General features: G+C 34.0%; 1 long non-coding RNA gene across 1 annotated transcript; it reads right to left on the bottom strand.

The window, feature by feature from the left end:
• Positions 1-871: 871 nt before the first annotated feature.
• On the bottom strand, positions 872-3,044 carry LOC128205555 (uncharacterized). The gene is made up of 3 exons (XR_008256275.1): positions 3,011-3,044; positions 1,850-2,031; positions 872-1,004 (listed from the first exon to the last, which is right to left on the bottom strand). It is a non-coding gene; the product is annotated as an uncharacterized LOC128205555 (long non-coding RNA).
• Positions 3,045-23,339: the final 20,295 nt, after the last annotated feature.

Genomic DNA, 23,339 nt, shown 5'->3' with positions numbered 1-23,339 from the left:
GATCAATGATGCCTTCAATGAGGATGCACAGCACCCGAGAACAGCGGCTGAACTAACAAAGAAGTGGGACAACCTTGTTCAAACAAACCGGGCAAAGTATTCCCAAGAGAGAATTGGGTAGAACTGGTATATATTCTTTAAATAAAAATATAACAGTATACTGATTCTAATTGGTATAAAATGTATCTTTAGCCAAATGCTTTTGCTTTAAAAAGACGTGAAGCAACAATTATGTTTTTAAAGTTTATAACCGCAATAATCACACACATATGTAGGTGCAGTTTTAACAAACAATTGTTTTTAACAACTCAAACACATCTGTGAATATTCAAAATTAGATTAATGTTTTGGTAAAAGTGATTATTATGTAAATATAGTTACAAGCTAAATAATTGCATATAATCAATTTAATGGAGTTGTTACACCATTATTATTCAGGTTCTGGAACAAATCCTGTGAAACTGTCTGAGGTGACAGAACGAGTTATGGCAGTTGTTGGGGAAAATTCACCCAACATTGTAGGATTAGGCAGTGGGCTGGACAGCACCATACTTCAAATACAAAGGTATTTCATTTACTAAATGTAAACTATTCTTTTATCTACAGATTGTTTAAAATTGAACTGAATGAATTGTATTTAAAACACTTGTATCACTTTTAAATTGCTTTTAATTGCTTTCAGTTCGAATTGCAGTGCAGTGGAGACACCTTCACAGCTTTCGCATACCATTGAGTAAGAAAAAAATGTATACATAATTATGACATATGAATTTCATTAAATACTTTATTTAATAGCAAACATAAGTCAAACATTATTACACCAAAAGCTTTCTCTGAGTGTAAATATTTTCTTATTTCTTAATGTCAGACTGTGCGAGGAGCCACTACAGCCGGTACAGGATATGTCCACAAGTTACCCTGTCAACTGTTCTGGAAGTAGTAGCAGCAACAACACTAACAACAACGGCTGCAGTCACTGCAGCACCTGCATGGAAATCATGGCCCTGAAAAAGAGGAAACTCCAGCTTGAAGTCCAGCTTTTGGTAAAAAAAACTTAAAACTGATTATTGATGTTAATCAAAATATGTTATTTTCCTGAAGCTACATAGTGGCATTTATTGGTGAAATTGTGTTTAATTTTGTTTAAATTTTCATAATAAATTGGCATTTGTTGGTGATATTTGTATAATTTTGTTAAAGTTTTCATAATAAAATATTTTGATGTCAATATGTGTGTTAAATAGTCCTCCCTTAGTACTACTAATTGTCTAAGTAAACTTTTAACTTGGCCTTAATTTTTTTAAGCAAGTTCTGACCATTTCTGATTTACACAATGACTTCATAATGGTTCAACTTTCCTAAACTAAGCTTACTGGATTTAAATGAAATATATGCATTATACGTTGACCAATACTTCTTGTAGTTTAAACATTGATTGGATATAAACAGATGAGAAACTGACCATGGTTGTTTGCTAAATTATACGTCTTTAGATAATGTAGTATACATTTAAATATTTAAAACATTAAATTCATATATATGTATATTTTAACTTTCGAAAGAAGGTATGCATGAGTGCCACAGAGGAAACAAAAATCACACATACCTGGTATGGTGTAATAAGACACGAGTTAGATTTTGAAATAAAAGAGCAAGAGTTATGAACCTTTAAGTTGATAATAATATCTGCTGTGTAAAGTGTGTACCAAATTGTATTGAAGTATATTTTACAGGGTGTTAGAAATTACCAAGGTGTTTGCATTTCAATGACACAGCCAATGACATAATCAAGGCAATGCTTTTAAAATAACTAGGATTTTTCAACAACAGCAAAAACAAGAATCATTACTGAAATATGTTGCTGCAACATGATCCCTGAATCTATTCCCCGCCGCATTTGGAGGTTGCTGCACTCCCTGTGCCAGTTGATCATCTGCATTATCATCCTCGTCATCAGAATCATCATCGCCGTTGATAGGGATTGCTCTCTCTTTGCAGATGTTGTGCAGAACACAACATGCTACAATCACCCTGAAAGAATATATTGCAATTAGCTAGTCTTGTATATGGTTTCTTACTGCAGTATAGCTTTATATGTTTAACATTTTTACAATGAAAATGAATGCATTATAATGTGTTCCCATTGACATAAGGAAAGTTGACAAAAGACAATGACAAGAAACTCAATAAAATGATAATGAATATATTATGGTAAAGAGTGACATTTGCTTACATATAATTCTAGTCCAATGAAATATAATGTACTTCAGGTAACATGTTTTTCATCATTATGCTATCATCTTCTCATTTAATAGGGCATGAACTTTTCGACAACTATCTCTTTATATGTCTGCCAAGGCAGCCCTGGTTTGATTCCCAGCCTGGGTATATGCAAGTTTGGTTTGTAGTCACCAAATAGGACAAGTAGGGTTTCTCCATGCCCTGGTTTCCCCTAGAAACTTACCTGCAAAATTTTTGTGGCTCCAAATTTATTTATCCATGGAGAACACCAAACCTTTTCTTGAGTTGTCCAATAGATCTCTCCACAAGAGCTCGTGTGATTTTGTGACTTCTGCAATATAAAAAATGTACACATCAAATCTATGACATAAGTTGCATCTATGTATCATTGTTCTTTTGTGGAAATATTTCAGCTCACAAAATCTTCAAATACAATCCTGTTACCGCATGCATGCAATATATTGGAAATACTGTATACTGAAAGTAAGAAGTACACTGAAGATATGATGTTTATTTATAAACATACATTTATTCCAAGGAAGTTTCTATATGCTTGTCTTAATGTATCAACTAAAACAAAGAAATCACTCGAACATGGTATCTACAATTAAAATAACATTAAATGCATACATGTGGCTGAATTCACCATTGATTAGCTACTAAGCATATATTGCAAATACGCATTAAAAATCATATTTATAACCCACATGTTACATATAACACAAGAGGGATAAAAGTTTACTTTGGGATTAATACCCAGAAATCATACCGGTTGTAGCCTTCTTCTGTTGCATTCTGTGGTGCCAAGTAGGGGGTTAGCAACCATCTCTTAGCTGGATATCCACTATCTCCCAACAAGTAGTATCCATTTGCATGACCCCCCTCAATCAAGTCAAATAAACCGCTTTCACGGAGCACCCTGCTATCATGGACCGATCCTGGCCATCTCGCAACTACATCTATAATTCTATGAAAAGGATCGAACACTACTTGAACATTTATGCTATGAACACCCTTTCGGTTCACAAACACTTCTTCATGTTCATAAGGAGCCTTAATTCCAATATGGGTCCCATCGGTCACTCCAATAACATTCGGGAATCGGGCAATTCCCTGAAACTGTAATGAGTTTCGCCTGAACTGATCTTGGATTGTTGGGAATCTAATAAATTGTCTTACAATTTCTGGCGTTGATAAGACATCAATGACTCTAGTCAAAACTCTAGAAACAGTAGGTTGGCTTACTTTGTGTAAGTCACTGCCATTTAATTGTAAAGGCCCAGTTGCTAAGTACCTTAATGTAATTAATATTTTCTGCCGGGCACTTATGGCATTATTTCTATTCACTTTTGGGGTGATTTCATTCCCGATTAACTGTTCCAGATATAAGATGCCATTCATGTCAAATCTGTACCGCTGAATAATTTACATTTCTGTCAAATCATTCAAAATTGGAGCACGATCCATGGCCTGAAAAAGAAACAAATCATCTTGTCGTCAGCGATGGCTTATAGATATCAATAACTAATGGTCCAATATTTGGTTAGGAATAAACTATTTAATGCATTAACAATGTTATTGTACTCAATTACTCTGTAGTTCATAAATTAATTGCCTGTGCATTGTATATTTAACAAGTTCAGAAAAAGCTAATAAATTTTAAGAAAAATATCTGCAATAAAGTATGATTATATAGCTAGTACTGAACAAATGATTAGAGATGTTCAAGGATGAGTGTATTTAATCGTTGTTTATAGATCGCGAAAACATGTTACTCTACAGTTTTATCTGAACAAAAGGTCACATATCAATAAGTGATCAAAATATTTAAATAACTGTTAAAAGATATACTGAATGATTCATTCAATAGGGCAATCAGATACTAGAAGAAGAAAAAAAAACAATATAAACAGAGCAATACAACCTTTGACGGGGACGATCGTTGGAGGTACGAAACATATGGAGATTTATCAATAAATACCGTAAATTAAGCGTACCTGTACTGGCTGAAGCGTTGTAGGTTGAAGTTAAATGGTCCGTACCGCACGCGTCGTATACAACGCGTAACAAAACAAGCAAAACTGATTAAAATGTGCTCGTTCTTAAGTTAAGATTTGTTGTAAGGTAGGTTGTATGGTTCCTTAATTTCTAAGGACGAATCTAAGGTTAAGGCCGTATTTAAGAACGACTTAAGTAGTTTCTTGCATCTTAAGTTAAAAGTTAAGGAAATCTTACCATTTAAGGAAATCTTACATTATCCTTAGATTAAGATCGACTTAAGGTTTATATTGAATACCACCCATGAGCGAGATTGTGCACACAAACTGGTTTTTTGAAAATCCCCACCGTAAATTTATTATACTGGCCGTTCCAAACCGGTACCTAACAATCCTTGATAAACACACGTTGTTTTTGTATATTATATATGCACTGCACTGTGTTGTTTCTGTAGTTTTGTGCTGTTGTTCAATGTTTCTTGGTTGTGATTTTTGTTGTGTGTGTTAAAAGTCTTTGGCCTTAACCCTGTTCCATTAAATAGTGTTTATGTTCAAATGTTTGGCTACTGAGCTTGTTTCGGTAGCTTTTCAAATAAATATTTGTTAAAAATAAGAACCAAATATAATGAAGACAAGTCCTATACAAACGTCAGTAAAACAATAATTTCAAATATTAAAGCGATAAAATAGAACGGCCACATATTTGTTTTTTATCAATGATATCAATACGGCATACAATTTCTTGAACACAAATGCGACTACTGGATAAATGGGTTTTACAGGTGTGTAGAACTAAAACGCTTATATGACATAAATAAAAACGACTTCAAGGATAGTTGACACTAGATGTCTTTATCCACATTCATCGAATAATAATTCCAAAAATATCAAACAAACCAGGCCCAAGAAAAATATAGATGAAAATCGAAGCAGACAAACACATTTTTATATTAGATACAACCAAAAAACATTAATATATAATAACAACAGTATCAACCCACCATCAGAAACTAAATGGCAACATACATTCCGTTCGGCTCGAACGATACATCGCTTCGAATCTGTCTTTACGAATGTTTTCCAAGATTACTACCCTCAACCGATATAACATATCAGCACAAATGGAAAAATGATCTTATGTGAAATTTGTAATATAAAGAGCGTTACAATTGATCACGGTCATAGAAACACGAGTTCACTGAGCACGAGTCAACTGGGGGCTAAAACATATGTATATGGCTATAACCACTTGCCCTAACATGCATGAACAAAGTATTTACATTACTGCCACACATAAAGATCAGAAGATAGAATAAGACACCGCATACAAGGAACTATTAATTTTATTGATACAATTTGGAGAATTTTTGAGAACCGCCTTGTTACTGTCAATATAACCTCTAAGGATTTCAGCTGGGTTTTAAACTATTGAGTATGGCCATAATCTCACACTTGTCCCAACATTTAGCAATTATTACAAAATATCAAAAACAGAGTTTGAAAAATATAATAAAAGTAAAGTAAAACTAACATTTAAACTGAAAGAGTTAATATCAACACTAGGAATTAAACGAAATGTTGTAACATTGTCAGTCATTAACAAAAAGGGTTCCATTGCTCAAAACTCTTCGCTTGCTGAAGTGGTATCTTGTAAAAGTTAATTTAATCAACGACATTCAAATTATCATGCGGTTCAAATTACTATCGACGTAATTATTAGCTAACGTTGATGTAACGTTTACGTTTTAGAATTTGCATAAGCGCCATTTCATTTTACTATTTTTTTTTCATTTCGATCAAATTGTGATTTGCGATACAATAACAAACTTGTTAATAGCTTTCTGCAGAAAACATTCAAAAGCAACTATAAACAATGCTTAAAGACATGTATATGTTCTAACATTAAAAAGAAACAATCGTAGCATCTCAATTAATAATTCATTTTGATAATATTTTCAAAAGTAATATAACCTGTATCAACTTCTAAAGAATAAGTGGGTCATATGTAATGATCTCGCTAGAAAAGAACAACAAGTTCAACACACTCTAATGATTACGTTTTTTGTCGAGTTATTGGCAGATTTATATTGCAAAAAGTATCTTAAAACGTAACACAAATTGCCATGGCTAACAATGTCTCCGTTTCTCATTACTGGGTACAGTACAATTAGTAACGTTAATCAACATTGAATTATATGAATTATTTACAGTAGTCGGAATATATTTGGGTCTGCCTTAGCTTAGCTTGTTTCTGTAGTCTTCACATAAGTATTAGTCCCAGTAGCGTAATATGTAATTATTACCAATCAAAACTTGTACACTGTCGTATCGGCCCATCCTTATGCTTCCAAAGAGGGTTATTTTTTAATTTTCAACCACTTTGCATGTCGCTGACGATTTCTTTGTAAACTTGTATTTTTCATTTTGTATTTTGATAAATGTTGGAGGTCATGCAGATGACTACAAGTAATATGTTTATATGTGTACAGATTTTGCATTCGTGGGTGGCACACTAGCGAAACAAACTCTGGTTTACTAAATTATGCTCGGAAAAAAATCTTCTTCCTAAGATGTTTCCATTTCACAATCACTTTCTGATTCTTGTTTGTGTTACGTTGTCCATGGTCTAAAATATCATTTAAAACACGTTTAAAGCATTGTTGCAATACAATTTTAATGAAACGAAAAATACATTATATTGCTTGGTTACGACTTCGTGCCTTCTTATTTCTTTTATGTGTATATTACCGCGGAGTTTTCCACATTGCGTTCATGGCGCGGGATTTAATGGATTCATGGAATATGCAGGTTGCTTTTAGATATTAAGGATAATGTATATCGCAGGAATAACTTATATTAAACTATTCAAATCATTTAATGCATCTGCGCTATTGTTTTTTTATACACTGATGTACTCATGTTTTGAGAATAGTCGGTATATATTTCGAAGATTTCTATTATTTGAATGTTAGTATTATAGTTTTTAGTATTTTGCGATTCCGAAGGAATCTTTTTCAAAGCCTCCAGAGCATAAACAAACCAGTTCTAGCTTATTGACAAGGCAACATGGATATTTCATAACGTTTGCTCGTCATAGCCCAAGGGCAGCGTTCCAAAGAGGCATGGATGTTCATCAAGTGTAGCCCAAGGTCAACATTATAAGGTTGCATGGATATTCATAACGTTTGCTAGTCCTAGTCGAAGGACAAGGATAGCGTTTCAAGGCATGATGGCTATTCATAAAGTTTGCTCGTCAAAGCCCAAAGACAGCGTTCCAAGGCAGCATTGGTATTCTTAACGTTTGCTCGTCATAGCCCACGGACAGCATTTAAAGTCTGCTTGGATATTTATTACGTTTGCTTGTCCTAGTCAAACGACAGCGGTCCAAGTCTGAATGGATGTCAATGACGTTTGCTCATCATAGGCCAAAGACAGCGTTCCGTTGCAGAATGGACATTTATAACGTTTGCTTGTCCTCGCCAAAGGACAGCGTTCCAAGGCGGCATGGATGTTCATAAAGGTTGCTTGTCCTAGCCTAATGACAGCGCTTCGTGGCGGCATATATATTCATGACGTTTGCTAACTGATCCTTTGTACAGTGTACTAATATGGCGTCTGTGTAGATTTCGTCTACTCACCCTTAACGTTTGCTTGTCCTCGCCAAAGGACAGCGTTCCAAGGCGGCATTGATGTTCACAAAATGTGCTTGTCCTAGCCTAATGACAGCGCTTCGTGGCGGCATATATATTCATGACGTTTGCTAACTGATCCTTTGTACAGTGTACCAATATGGCGTCTGTGTAGATTTCGTCTACTCACCATAAACCATAGACGACGTTCCAAGGCAGCATAAATATTAATAATGTTTGTTAGTTCTAGTCAAAGGACAGCGTTCCGTGGCGGCATGTGTATTTATAACATTTGCTTTCCTGATCTCCTGGACATTGTCCCATTGTGGCTAATGTGTACATGTCGTTTGGTTCCCCGAAACCAATGCCGGCCTTAGAAATAAGATATTCATGCCGTTTGCTTGTCCTAGCCCAAGACGAGAATTACAATGTGGCGTGGATGTAAATGGTGTTTACATATCATATTCTATAAGGGTAGCGATCCAATTGGGATTTGTGTATATGTCGTTTGCATATCCAAGCCCTAGGACGGTGTTCTTGTGACGGCAAACGTCTAAAATTTAGTTCCTTGATCTTTGTTCCTGTAATGTTTTTAAATTATTTTGTCCTTGCATTTTTCATTTGATTGTTAACACCGTATTTACATGATTTCCTTTTAAACATGATGCTCAATAACGCAAACTAATATACAGGGTCAAGCTCGGTAGGCAAATATTTCAACAGCCTCTATGTTTATAGAACCAAGGCTAAGGCACACTCAAACGAGAAAATAACAAAATGTACTAAACGAGATACACGCCATTTCATAATCGAAAGAGAGACTCTTCGTTCATGCTTTTAGATGAAATATGTAGTTTTATCAGTGAAATAACAACAGTGAAAATATCAAATTGATACAGTTCACACAGCAATTTACAGATGAACTGATTTGTCTACCCCACCCACGCGTCAAATTTGTCAACAAACTAGCGTGGTCCTTATCATGACCTGAAAAGCCAACAAGTTTTAAAGCGAAACATACTGGTCTCTGAGAGTAACATGACTGAATATCCATGATTCATGAATATTTATGCAAAAAGCTACAGAAACAAGCTCAATAGCAAAAGGTTTAACCATAAACCCGGTTTAGTGCCACTGGGCAAAAGCCAAAGACATAGAACACAAAATCACAAACAAGAAACATAGAAGAACAGCACAAAACTCCACAAACAGCACAGTGCATACATACTATATATAAAAAAAAATAGGTATGTCTATCAAGAATTGTTAGGTACCGCCTTGGAACGGTCAGTAAAATGTAAATTTACTGGGGATTTAAACCTGTTTATGTGCACAAACCTCACTCTAATCCCAACAATCCTTAATAAAGATGAAACGCAAAAGGTACTCGTGAATATATGTTTTTCTATAACACTCGTGAAATAAAATACGATCTTACACTGAAATAAACAAATATCCTCTATATCATTCCTGAAACGAGAGACTCACTTCGCACTAAATGAGACACTTATTTTGCAATAAACAAGAAAATCAAATTGCTCTAAACGAAAACAAACACCATGCACTAAACGAGACACTCACCACGCATTAAACAAATAACTCACCATGCAGTAAACGAAAGACTCACCATGCAATAAACAAATGTCTTACCATCCCCTAAACAAGAAACTCACCATGCAGTAGACGAGCGACTCGCCATGTCCTTAACGAGGGTCACAAAATGCTCTAAATAAGAGATTTACCATGCCCTTAACAATAGATAAACGATATACTAATGTACATGCATTCCTCTAACTTTTAAAGCTTCCTTAAAAACATGATCATATAACACATTTTAGATCTTCAGCCTAAATATCTGATGGGTACCAAAATAAGTCTTTACCAAGTGTCAATGTCATTAATAAAATTAATTTACATGAACCACTACCGTTTTTTCGTCATACCTAGATCATAAAATACAAGATTAGGATAAATAGTGCGCGTTATTTATCGGTCATACTTAAGTATAATAAAAGGGTTGACAACAATACCTAGACCTCGTGCAATAATACTTGACCAGAATTAGAAAATAGATTTCTGCATATTGAACAGATCACCTCATTAAGGTGTCTCACCAATGCAATATTTACTTATCTTGGATCACTGTCAAACGAAGACACACATCATCACTATGCATTTAATTGGGATTTTTCGTTTCAGTCATTTTAGAGAAAAGACGGATAAAGGTTCACTCAATCATATGTTTCGTATATTACTAAAAACCCAGTTCATTACTTTGCTCTAAAGAAATGAGACGAAGCTCGCCAAGAAGTAATGAATGTCTACACTCTTAATCTTTGTGTCATTTTTAATGCAAGTCATTTTCAAACACAGAAGACATATTTTGATATCAGGACTCAAACACATGGATAAATGACGTTGGAATGATAAAGACCTAAGATTGATCACCTATTCCAAGTGGGCTTGGAGCGTTAATAATGCGGTCGGTGGTAAAGGAGTATAACAATCATCGACACTACTTTTCTTATCAGCTTAACAGCCATATAAGCTATGAAATTGGATTAAAATACATATTAAACAGTCAGGATTTATGTGTGCATTAATCAATCAAAAAATAAATAAATGCCAAGAACAAATTTCAACTATAACAACCGTAGCGTAGCATACATCGAGGCGGGTATACAGAAACAGATGTTGATACATGTGTGGTTCGTGAAGAACAAAATTTTATAAATATGTATATTTATGCGAAAACCTACAGAAACAAGCTCAGTATCGAAAAGTTTAAACATAAACACGGTTTAATTTTTTTGTAAGAATAGCCACCTCGTTTATAGAAACGCTACAGAACATTGCCAAAAAGCTATATTAGGGACCGTGTCTTAAAAATGATCGAAAAGGCCAGCAGTTAAATAAAAAACAACAACATTTGTTTTAGGTCAGATATATTGGAAGACTTTTATGAAGTACATGCATGTTATCGCAAGATATTTACCAGAGGGTTGCGTGTGTTTATCTGTGTTGTTCTATGTTGTATATATCTCGTTAAGTGTTTAAGCCTTGGGCTCGTGTCTTTAACAGGGTCCCTTTTAAATGTTTGGCTACTGTTCATGTCCCTGTAGTTAATACATGTAGTGTTTTATTAACAAACTTAAATAGATTATTCTTATGGCCATACCATTAATGGATCCGAGGAACTGCTCCTAAAATAATAATATCAAAATTGACTTTAACAAACTTAATTATTTTTATCATATTATTAATATATTCCAAGTTAGAGTGTATGTGCGTCATAACTCTTCGATCATGTTGAGGTATGCATCCATTTGCTTTTATACTTGATACAATTTGGTGTATTTGACATACGGGACGGAACGTCAGCTGAAGCTATAACACCACGTGACTACCATGCAAAAATCTGCAAGAAACTTTACACTTTATGATTGCGTTTCTTTTTGATGTTACTTTCGGTGTAGTGGTAAATACCATGTAAAGAATATACAAGAATGAACGTTTAGTGTAGTGATATAGTTATATCATTAATATGTCATACAATCTGGCAATTTTTGGTAGGAAACAAAGAATAGAAAAAAAGAGTTACTTTGCAAAATAGATCGATGTTATTTTACATTTACTGACTAAAAGCAATTGAATAAAATCGGATATGCAGTTGCAGAAAGTAATATTGACCACAAGCTTCAGTGAATATGATAAACATTTTGCTTTTTCGATGGCTGTCTTAGCTCATGACGACTGTCTAATTATAGGTCATATAATAGTTAGAATATATTTGAACAATTCTAAGATGGTAAATACACTTATCGAATGCATTATATTATTGATAGCCAAAACAATTTAATCGAGGTCGGTGAAGGTCCAGGGAACTATTGTCCAACGCCAAAAGGTCGCTACTTGGTCCTTCAGATAGCAACTGGTTTTGAGTATAATTTCAATAATTGATTTATCACATGACTAAAGAAAACATTTAACAAATCAAATTGACGTTTGATCATAAAGGCCCAATGGTAAATTAAAGTGTGTGTCGGTCACACGCAATTAGCACTGTACAGTAGATTTAACAAGGGAAGTCCCTCTGACGATCCAGAATGCAAGCAAACGCCCATTTCCAAGCAAATGTAAGAACCGCGTTACTTTGAGACACAGTTGAAATAAAATAGAGTAAAATATAAGATATCAACATTTCAGGGAAGACAATACACCAAAATAATATATGTAATCCATAAAAACATTCGGAGCTGATGAAATGCTATCAGACAATTGACCTGTCACATTTCAAACACTATTGACTCCTTATTTATATGTAAAGCCATGTGATTAAAGCTTAAACGATGATTGTCCATGTGTGCCCCAGTTGGATACATGTTTGTATTTGGCAGTTGCTTGATTATCTTCATGTCCATCATGATCATTCAATACAACCCAGCGTCTCGGTAAAGCGGAATATATTTTAAGCCGTCGCTGGGGTCATTGGCAGGTCCGCTCATTCAAAAATAGACGAGCACATCGATACAGCTTCTTGTATAACTGTAATAATTAATTACATGCAAATTGCATAATTCCACGTGTTTGAACTATGTAGAGGCTTAAACAATAATCTTAACGTAGCAATACGTTGCATGAAGTAATTAATTAAAATATCACTTATGGGCAAATTTGGATACTTAGCAATAGTGTTGACAATATAATCAATAACAACTGAGGTTTTGATGGGTATTTGTTTTTGAAAAATGCAAAAATCAGGAAGAAAAGTACAAAACCTTTACCTTATAACATTGAAACCCAGAAACATTAGGGTTCAAAACAGATGAAACGGGACGAAACGGCACATTGTATCGAGCTAAACAGAATTAAATTATTAGATGGTTACTTATTTTTACTTTATTATTATACAAAAATGTATGAACATGGATTATGCCACTACTTTAGGAATGACATTTATAATGAACAGATACAAACATTGTAAAAATGTTGAAAAGTTTAAAAAAGTATCAAGATATGCAATGACTGTACTATCTTATCTAACTTAACAAATAAAAGATGTAATAAAAAAATACATTTTGGAATTAAAGTGGGATTGGAAACCAGATAAAACATAAAGAAATATTGTCTACCAAAACTACGGATTCGGTGGACTTTATCTGACAGATAAGGAATCATTTTTAAATTCAATTATATCATTGTTGATACAAAGAAACAAAACAATATCCACCCATCATCAGAAACTAAATTTCAATTAACATTTCCGAATATAGAAAATATTCCTAGGAAAAATATTTTAAATATAGTTTACCTAAGTTCAAACGCTACATCACTACGAAACATTATACAAATTATTGCTAAGAATAATATCCACAAAATTATTATTTTGGGATTGTCAGTAAGTCTAAAAACTGTGGAATGCCTAAAATGACTTTTTAGAACAACGATAAGTAAATATCTTTATAACAAAAGAAATATGATTTTTCAGTTTCCATATCCAAACCTAACATGTACTTATATGTATTTCTCTTATTTTATTATTAAAATTTTAATCAAATAGATTAACACTATCCCAAAGTGTTTGTGTGTGTGTGTGTGTGTGTGTGTGTGTGTGTGCGTGTGCGTGTTTGTGTTTACGTGAGCATGTGTGCGTTTGGGCGTCCATTCGTGCGTTCGTGTGTGTGCGCGCGTGTGTGTATTCCGGGATTGGGGGGAGATTTCTGATTTATATTTTTTGTTTCTCATTTTACATATGCATGTTCAAGATAAAGGCGAAAACAGCTCGTGGGTAATATTTTCGAAATAAGTGTACATTTTTTATAAAATTGGCTTTTTGCCCTCACAACTGTATACCCAATTGCATTCTCCAAAAATGAGTCGCTTATCGCGAGAAAAAGTAAGATAATGACAAGTCCTACATCAAACCTGCTAACAAAGAGAGAGATAGAGTTGACCACTAGAGCTTTCAAAGATATTCCATACAATAGGTTGTCAAGATGTTATAAATATACTTACATACAACACATTATACACTAAATGGTATTGATTGCGTTGGATGGAGAAACCATTTCAATCACTACTTGTAAGAAACTCTAGTTCAAAACATCACACTTTAAAGGTTTTCTTTAAGGTCAAACGGATGCTTTACTAAAGAAATACGTGCGTCAATATATCTAGTATATAGGCACTAGCTTACCAGTTTGCTGCATTGTATGATGTCATAATAGATAGTATAAACTATCATATTCCATCAGGAAGTCATGTTATACGTAATTCTCCCAAAAACTAAAACAGTTCATAATGTTCGTTTAAATGTATAGACATGAATATTATTATGATAATTTGTTATGATATATTTTAATAAACTGTTCGTTAATGTGCTAGTTTAAGATACACGTGTTCATGAATTAAAGTACATTTTAATCATGAAAATCGCGTTGTTTATTGCATCAGTCAGGCCACTCCTTTTTTATTTTTTGGTTTACAAGAATTTTTGGAAAAATGTCCACCGGGTGGTCGAAATTAAAAAAAGAAAAAAGTCACAAAACATACTCTTAAAGGGTAAAAATCTGAGAACAACATAACAACATTGAAAATTTATATTAATTACTTGACATTTTAAATTCTTAAACTGCTATTAATGCTTGTTTTAATACACTCAAAGTTTCAAAGTTCTAATTAACACACAGTTTGAATCGTACATACTGTGTATATAACACGTCAATGAAATTGACTATAATGCCTGTATACATTAATAAACTGCACTTTTATCAAAGATACATTGAATATCACAGCAAGATATGTGTTTAGCTTTAAGAGTATGCTTAAGCAAAAGTTAATGCAGAACATTTAAAACTGAACAATATTAAATTAAAAACAAAACAAAGAGAAGGCGCATTTTTCACATTAAAAAAATGCACTGTATTAAAACAAAACATTACATTTTCTAAACATTGACTCAGTTATTTCAATATTGGTAAATGTCAATAAAGTTAAATAATTACCAATTTTGTAAACAAGTATGTAACATTTTATGAACATATAAGCTTTAATATTGTAAAAACGATTCCTGAAAAACTAAAAACCAAACTAGACCTAGATTTGAGTTTTAATAACCCTTACCATGCGGATTCTGAATATATTCGGACCTAGGTGTGTGTAACCCGACACATGCTAAATCCGGATATTTTCGGACCGGGATATTTACAGTGGGATGTTTACCAAATCCATTTCAAATTCAAATCTTGCTGCAAATTACCACATCAGTACATAAAAATCACATATTAACAAAATAATAAATCTAGCATGTGACTTAACTTTATGTACCAATAGTAGTAAAGTGCCAGAGAAATCCATAATTATATATTGGATATTTTCATTTTCTCCCAACTCCTCCCTTTTGTGTATGCGTTCACCGGGCATCTATACTTCATGTTTGTTTATTTTTCATTTTAAAGAGTATTACTCGGTTACAACAACAAATCTCATTTATAGTGCAATATCAAGTTCATTACAAATTGAAATGGACTTATTCAAAATAGTTTTCAGTGTTGTTTTATCTAAATGTTTTGCACAGTTACAACTCCCGGCATCAGTAAATGTCATTGACACATGTGTTCAACTACTTCATTGTTTTTACTCTAATATTAACCCAACCATGAATAAATATGTAATCTAGGATTTCACCACTCACACTTAGTGCACTGTCATTTGATATTTAGCCATAAAATGTTATAAAATGTTTTTCCTACCAATAATTTACAGATATTTGTGTTTACTATTCAATGGCAGACGCTGACACTTTTATTTCTTATCTATAAACAACAATATTTTCATGATCTAAATTGGCGGGGGAAAAACAACAATCACGTGACAGTTATTGTTTGTGTCGGCTGTTACATTTGTCAATGCTTAGTGCTATTGTTTTTTAACAAATCCTGCATATTTTTATTAATTATTTCATGCAGAGAATGATATGACTGCTATTGTCAATTCCGACGGCGCTGCCATAACAGTTGACTGGCTCGCATGCTATCACTATAAATTGGCGAATGCGGCTACGGAACAAACTAAAAACAGTCGAGATATACTGCATTTGTACTCTTATGTTATGTGTTCGTTTGTTTTCCGTTTCGTACCAAAATCAATAAGGTCGGGAAAATAATTTTGAAAAAAAAAGTTAAATTCAATTTTATTTTTTTGTACTTTTCGGAAAATAAAACCCGCCGGTTTTGTAAACCAATTAATATAAAAGTAGTGGCCTGACAATAATAATAAAAATATAATAAAAATGAAAGTTAAGAATGCCTCGGAATTCAGCTTTGTCGTTTGTATTTATTTTATTTACAATATTCATTGACACCATTAATCATTACACCTCAATTGAAATTGATTTTACTCTCTACATGTCAAACACACTGTATAGGGCTGTTATCGATTTACCGCAATAGAAATCTTAGTCATTTCTCTGCCAGCCATATTGTCACCGGTCGTGTAGAAAAAAAAACATTTCCTCATCTCCAGCGATCATCCGGCCCAAATTTCTCGAAACTTCTTAAGTCTCAGGATTAAGCTAAACTCACTATTTTTGTCTTTCAATATTTTGCGTTTTATATACTCCTTTAAATGGTTTAGTACTTAAGATAGGAATTATCGCTACGATTATCACAATAAACCATTTTTCATTTATAAGAAATTACTATAAACATGTATTTTGGCTAATTGAAATAAGCGACTTAAGCCTGTTTAGCTTAAGAAGTTTCGAGATATTGGGGCCTGGGGATCAGTTAACGTCTATGTCAGCTTCATGACATTATGTTTCAAGTTTAACAATGCACTCTTGTTTCTTTTGAAGAGTGTTTCACAAGTAAATGGCATACTGTTACAGTAATAAAAGTAATAATGCAATGAACATTTAGGGATGAGGTGTTAAATATAAGCATGTTTAAATGCTTTTTTTCCAATCCAAACAGACACACGGTGTCACAAGAAAGAAACACACTTACTTTTTGAAATGTTTTATGGCATTTTTCGAAGCTACAAAGTCTCTTTTTAAAATCGTGATTTGATACATAGAATAGTGATTTATGGATGAAGGGATGCAGTTTACGGCTGTGCTCTAGACGGCGATGGCAGTTTTACACCGCCAATAAATAGATTGTTGTAATTACATCTGTACATTTAGAATGTACCTTTTTATAGCATTACCATATTACTCGTAGTATGTTTTAAGTAAGTTCAAAAGCGGCTGCAATGTTGTGAGACACATTTTAACCAGGGTACATTTAAGGAATGAATTGCGGGGTTGATGTCATTATCGGGGTATGAACGCAATTGGGTTGGTCAATGTGTGTGGAGTCCGAACCCAATTGCGTTCATATCCCCGATAATGACATCAACCCCGCAATTCATTCCTTATATTTACACCAATAGTTCATTATTTCATTCAAGAATTGTTAAAAAATACTTCATTTCATTTAAGAAAACCTTTCAGTAATCCGTTCTTACCCATTCTGTAAATAGAACGAGCCGACTATAACCGGAAACATTTTTTTCAAATGACGTCACAATAACGCGGGAAAAGATCAACCACTTGAAATCACTTTAAAACGTATAACTACCACAATTCTGGTACCAATATATTTAAAATATAATAAACTTACACTTTTTAAAATGTTGATCTATATTTTACGGGACCTGCAGACACAATACAACCAATAACAAGATCAATAGCTTTCATGTATATTGTTATGCAATGAATTACGATACGAACATATCCGAAGATGTTGCGTTCATCGATTGATGAACGCAATTGCCGAAAGGCAGTTCATTTAAGGAACGGAAGTTGAGGTGTAAATATATAATTATTAACCTTAATATGAATCTTATTTTAAACGAAGTATTTCTTTTAAAGGGTGTTTTGTAATATATGTGTTTTTCATGAAAACCAACTATCTACCAGCCCTAACAATCCATTTTTTTAATGGATCCGATAACGCTGTTGTAGTCGCCTTTATATATTTGTGTTTGACGTTTTATTGGACTGTGATGCATTATCATAAACCTGGCACACACGTATCAGCATTATTTCCCTGCCTGTCGTACTGCCGCCGGCCCTGGAGAGATATCACAAACTCAGAATGACAGAGAGAAAGTAAACGTTAATATAAGCCTTCCACTCTGTATCCGTCGATGTTAAAGACCCACTCGCACAGACTGACCGTGTTGACAACTATTTTTTTTTGTATAGGTATGAACATTCTTTGCAAATTTCTGGAAATCCGTGATTCAAGACGGCTGAATATCAAATCACTGGTTTGCTTGATGAGTTATAGTAAAGTGTTTTGCCAAAACTGAGCTATGTACTAGTGTGCCTTTTATGACTGAATTGAAGGTATTGATGATATAAAATCAGCTGTTTCTGAGACAAAAGCTTTAGAAAATGTCAAAACGGTCTATCTGTGAGGATGCAGCTATAAGTAGTAAGCAGTAAGTATTATGTATCATGCTGTCTCTGTGTTCCGTCACAGTGTTTATGAATAACTTAAGATTGTGGAGTGTCATAGCAGCAGTATTAGTAATAGTAGTTGTGATCATAGTAGATAGTAATTGTACTAAAAGTAGTTGTAGTAGTAGTAGTAGATGTAGTAGTAGTAGTAGTAGTAGTAGTAGTAGTAGTAGTAGTAGTAGTAGTAGTAGTAGTAGTAGTAGTAGTAGTAGTAGTAGTAGTAGTGGTAGTAGTAGTGGTAGTGGTAGTGGTAGTGGTGGTGGTGGTGGTGGTGGTGGTGATGGTGGTGGTGGTGGTGGTGGTGGTGGTGGTGGTGGTGGTGGTGGTAGTAGTAGTAGTAGTAGTAGTAGTAGTAGTAGTAGTAGTAGTAGTAGTAGTAGTAGTGGTAGTGGTAGTGGTAGTGGTAGTGGTAGTGGTAGTGGTAGTGGTAGTGGTAGTGGTAGTGGTAGTGGTGGTGGTGGTGGTGGTGGTAGTAGTGGTGGTGGTGGTGGTGGTAGTGGAAGTGGTATTGGAAGTGGTAGTAGTAGTACTAGTTTGAGTAGTAGTTGTAAAGACCAATTGGAAATTCACATCGTTGCACTTACACAGGAGGCCAATTTCAATTGGACAGTAATGCACTTACACATGAGACCAATTGGATATTGACAGATTTGCCCTAACACATGAGGCCAATTTGAAATTGACAGTAATGTACTTACACATGAGGCCAATTGGAAATTGACAGTGTTGCACTGACACATGAGGCCAATGGTAGATTGACAGTGTTACACATAGGTAGATAGATAGACAGATAAATTTCTGTATAAATAAACATGAACTTATATGACATCATACCTACGCATGAGACGAATGGGCAATTAGAAAAGTTGCACTTACACAGAAGGTAATTTGGCAGCTAACAGTGTTAGGCAATCGACAAGGTTGTCCCTACACGTTAGGCCAATGGTCAATTGACAGTGTTGTACCTCCATAGGTGGTCCATTGGAAATTGACATTGTTGTTAAACAGGCTGTGTTGCACATACACATGAGGTAAATGAGCAATGGACAGTTTCGCTTCTACACATGAGTTCAATCGGCACTGGACAGTGTTGGGCAGTACACAGTGATGCATATACATATCAGGTCAATGGGTAATTGCGAGTGTCAAACCTTAGGATAAAATCAATTGTAAATTGGCAGTATTGTACCTTTACTTGAGGTCAGTGGGCAATTGACAGTGTATCATCTACAAATGAGGTCAATTGGCAATTTGTCATTGGACGGTCTGAATCATTATCGTTTGGGTGTTGTGCATGCAGACAGAACCAGGGATTTCTAAAACTGATTTTTTTTCAAAACATTCGATTAGCGCGGCAACTTATGTCGCTGTCTTTTTGTATTTATTTTCAACAATTAAATTTGGAAAGCTTTAACAAGTCCTAAGCAAATTGCAATATGCAGACAAAAATCATGGTCTAATTATGATATGGGAAGATTGCATTTGGATGCATTTGATGAATTTCACTGCACATACACCAGAGGGGATATTAAATTAAAAAAAACGAAAACTGGATACGTAAATAGGGCTGTTGATGAAACAAAAAAAAATACAACAGGGAAATGAATTTCTCTTAGGATGACAACTGTAAATGAATGCCTAGCACATTAGGTTGGCATTTAGAGATATTGAAATGCAATGCGCACTGGATAACATCCATTGGAGGGAACAGACTTTTATGATCAAACGCTACATATACATTTTTGGTTTCCATGACAACAGCGACACACTGTGAGAGTTGCTGACTCAGGTCAAATGATCTTAACGTCGATGTTACTTTAATTGCACCAACTTTTAAATAATGCCGACTGTATTTTTTCTGTTTAACTCTTCGAACCAACTTCCTATTTATATTTATTTTATTTTTATTAATATTTTAGAACTAATTTTTAAAATAATCAATCTAGGATATTTTTACTTTTTAATTAGAATTCGAAGCTATCTACAGAAATGTTGGCTGCAGCTGCACATTGGATTTAGTTGCAATATAACATTCATAAAAATAGACCCATTCATTTTATTAGTATTGATGTCATTAAATAGTTCATTAACTTCAACTAATAAGATCTTTCTTATCCGTTGATGTTTTTTTTTGTTTTAAATTTGAATTTAAGAACACTTCTGATGACTGTGTTGCATCAATTGTTGTTGTCAATGCACAACTTCATAATTTATAAACGGACGATGAGCCAATTAAGCTGAATTAATGGGTACAATTCTGTGACTGCCTTTGCGTTTGGGGACCGAATCAAATAAATAAAAGCCTGGTTCGCGCAATTATCGCACCAACTTTTAGCTAAGCCACCCTGGTTTGATTGCCGCTATGGATTCATGTGTAAAGGTTGATGGTAGGGAAGCCGGACAAGGGCTTCCCTTGTTTTCCAGAATAACACAAGACTTCATTTTGGCGCAGAATCGTGTAAATGAGAGGGACAGAAATAATGAAGTTATAACTTTATTAACAATCGTTTATTTATTTTGCCTAGGACTGACAGTTAGACTATAAGGTATCTTTAAAAAATGTTATTAGAAAATGCATTGAAACACTTGCTGTGGTTGCTTTTGTATTTGATACTTGTGTTTCTACAACTTATCTTTGTCAGATAAAAATGTTCCATGACTCGTTTTTCGGTATATATAGAGGATATTTGTTTATTTCAGTGTAAGATCGTATTTTATTTCACGAGTGTCATAGAAAAACATATTTTCACGAGTGACAAAGCATATCAACCATTACATTTGATTTCGTTAAAGTAATGGCCATACGTACTGTTGCTATTAGGCATTTGATCAGAACCAAATTATATGAGCTTCAAGTTGTACTGGCGATATCGGCAATACAGCAGTATGAGGTGATATTGAATTAGATGTACTTTTAGAATATAATGCTTCTGATAGAGGTTATACCCGTATGTGCACACATGTAATTTGAACTCTTTATATTTAGGTAGCTTAACCATGTTTATGATTTGATACAGTCAACGGTTGGTCACAGAACGCCTAAATACTGTAAACTATATAAACAGTCAGAGAACATAGCAGATATTGAACTATAACAAAAAATGCCTTTTTACGTAAGTTGGCTTTTGATGATTTTATGCTCGAGATGGGAATACATCAGAATGCTTTATTTTTGTGTATATTATGCTTACATTATACATGTACATACAACCTAGCAGACTGATAATATTTAATTTATACAAAAAACAAATTTGGAGACAAGGCCAGAAGTCGATTATTAAAAATAAATAAATCTAAATGAGAGGCCAAAGGCAAGTGCCAAAACGGCAATAAACTAGATACACTAACTTATCAACACAACAAACATTATTGCAAACATCACAGACAAACACATAATTACTAAAATACATTTGCGGTAAACAATCATATAAACATGACGACTAAATCAATTACCTCATCTTACATTACAATTAATATTCAAACGATAATCGTTAACTGAAAACGAAATACGCTCATACATTATCGTGATACATCCCGATACTCCTTAAGCAATAAACCAATGCCAAATGAATTGTTCGAGGAGATCTAGTGAAGGTGATTCATGTCTCTCTCTCTCTCTCTCTCTCTCTCTCTCTCTCTCTCTCTCTCTCTCTCTCTCTCTCTCTATGTCACTCACTCTCTCTATCTCTCTCTCTCTTTCTCTCTCGCTCTCTCTCTCTCAAAGCTCGCTGGTATTAGAATCGCTATTGAACAGCACATTTGAATAATCAATTTATCAATAAAATCAAAACAACATGGGAACTCGTTCTTTGCCAACAGCATGAACCTGATGAGATATTATTTGCGAGAGGAGTACGTTTTTGATGTGAGCAAAAGCTCTGGCCTTGGAATGATCCTCTGGGAAATGAATCTTGCATTGCTAATTTTGCATTGTCAATAATCTAATTTTCTTTGCTTAAACATGTTTAATATAACAAATTAAAACATTTAAGGGAATTGAACACTCCATTCGGTTCGAAATGAAACCACTGAATTGTTATCTTTAAAAACAGTTGAACATGATTTCGTCCAGTGATACCAATGACAAAATGGCCATTGTGTATACTTAGCTATTTCACTAAACGACAGTCAAACGGGCAAATGTATATATTTGGCTATTTCGCTCAGACGTAATGCTAAAGGGAGCATCGTGTCTCCTTAGACTTTTCGTTAAATGACATAATCAGCAAAGGGACCCTCGTATCAATAAGCTATTTCATTTAGTGATCCAAAGTCACAGGGGCTACCGTACCTACTTAATTTGTATGCGATAAGAAGTGATAATCTACGTTTAAAACATATACCATTATTGGTCGAAAATATTAATCGTTCTAGCGGTAAAGCCAATGGCAAGTGTGATTTTGTTGATAAGGAGGTTTTTAAATTCAATCTAAAGTTCGTAATCGCTTGGGTCAATATGTATAAAGAGTACGGTTGAACATTTATTTACAAAATATTTTTAGTTCGTGTATCCATGTTCACGAAATTTCCTTTGTCATGCCAACTACTAATAAATGATAAATCGTCCAGGACATTCAGAGAAAGAGGTTGTGTAGAGTTTATTTATGTGATACAGGATGGACATTAATATAATATATATCAAAGTATGCGCATTTAAAATCGATGCTACTCAAGCACACGTTTAATTGTCGTTAGAAGGATGTCTCAATTACATCTACACAAACAAAAGGCCATTAAATATTTGATCTTTTTCAAGGGTGGTCATATAAGTTACTTTTATTAATGTTGTTTGCTCAGAATAAAATTTACTTAAATTAAATAAGTAATGCCTATATGTGACAATATTATTGATAATTGGTGTAAAATTTCTAATATGAACTCTTCGTTTTTCCGTTTAATTGTTAAAATATATTGTATTTTTCTGCGCTAGAATTTTGTGATATGGTGTTCATTATCTTACTTGTC

This window comes from Mya arenaria, chromosome 10, assembly GCF_026914265.1.
Source record: "Mya arenaria isolate MELC-2E11 chromosome 10, ASM2691426v1".
In the NCBI taxonomy this organism is placed as follows: Eukaryota; Metazoa; Mollusca; class Bivalvia; order Myida; family Myidae; genus Mya; species Mya arenaria.
This window is presented reverse-complemented; position numbering and strand designations above follow the sequence as displayed.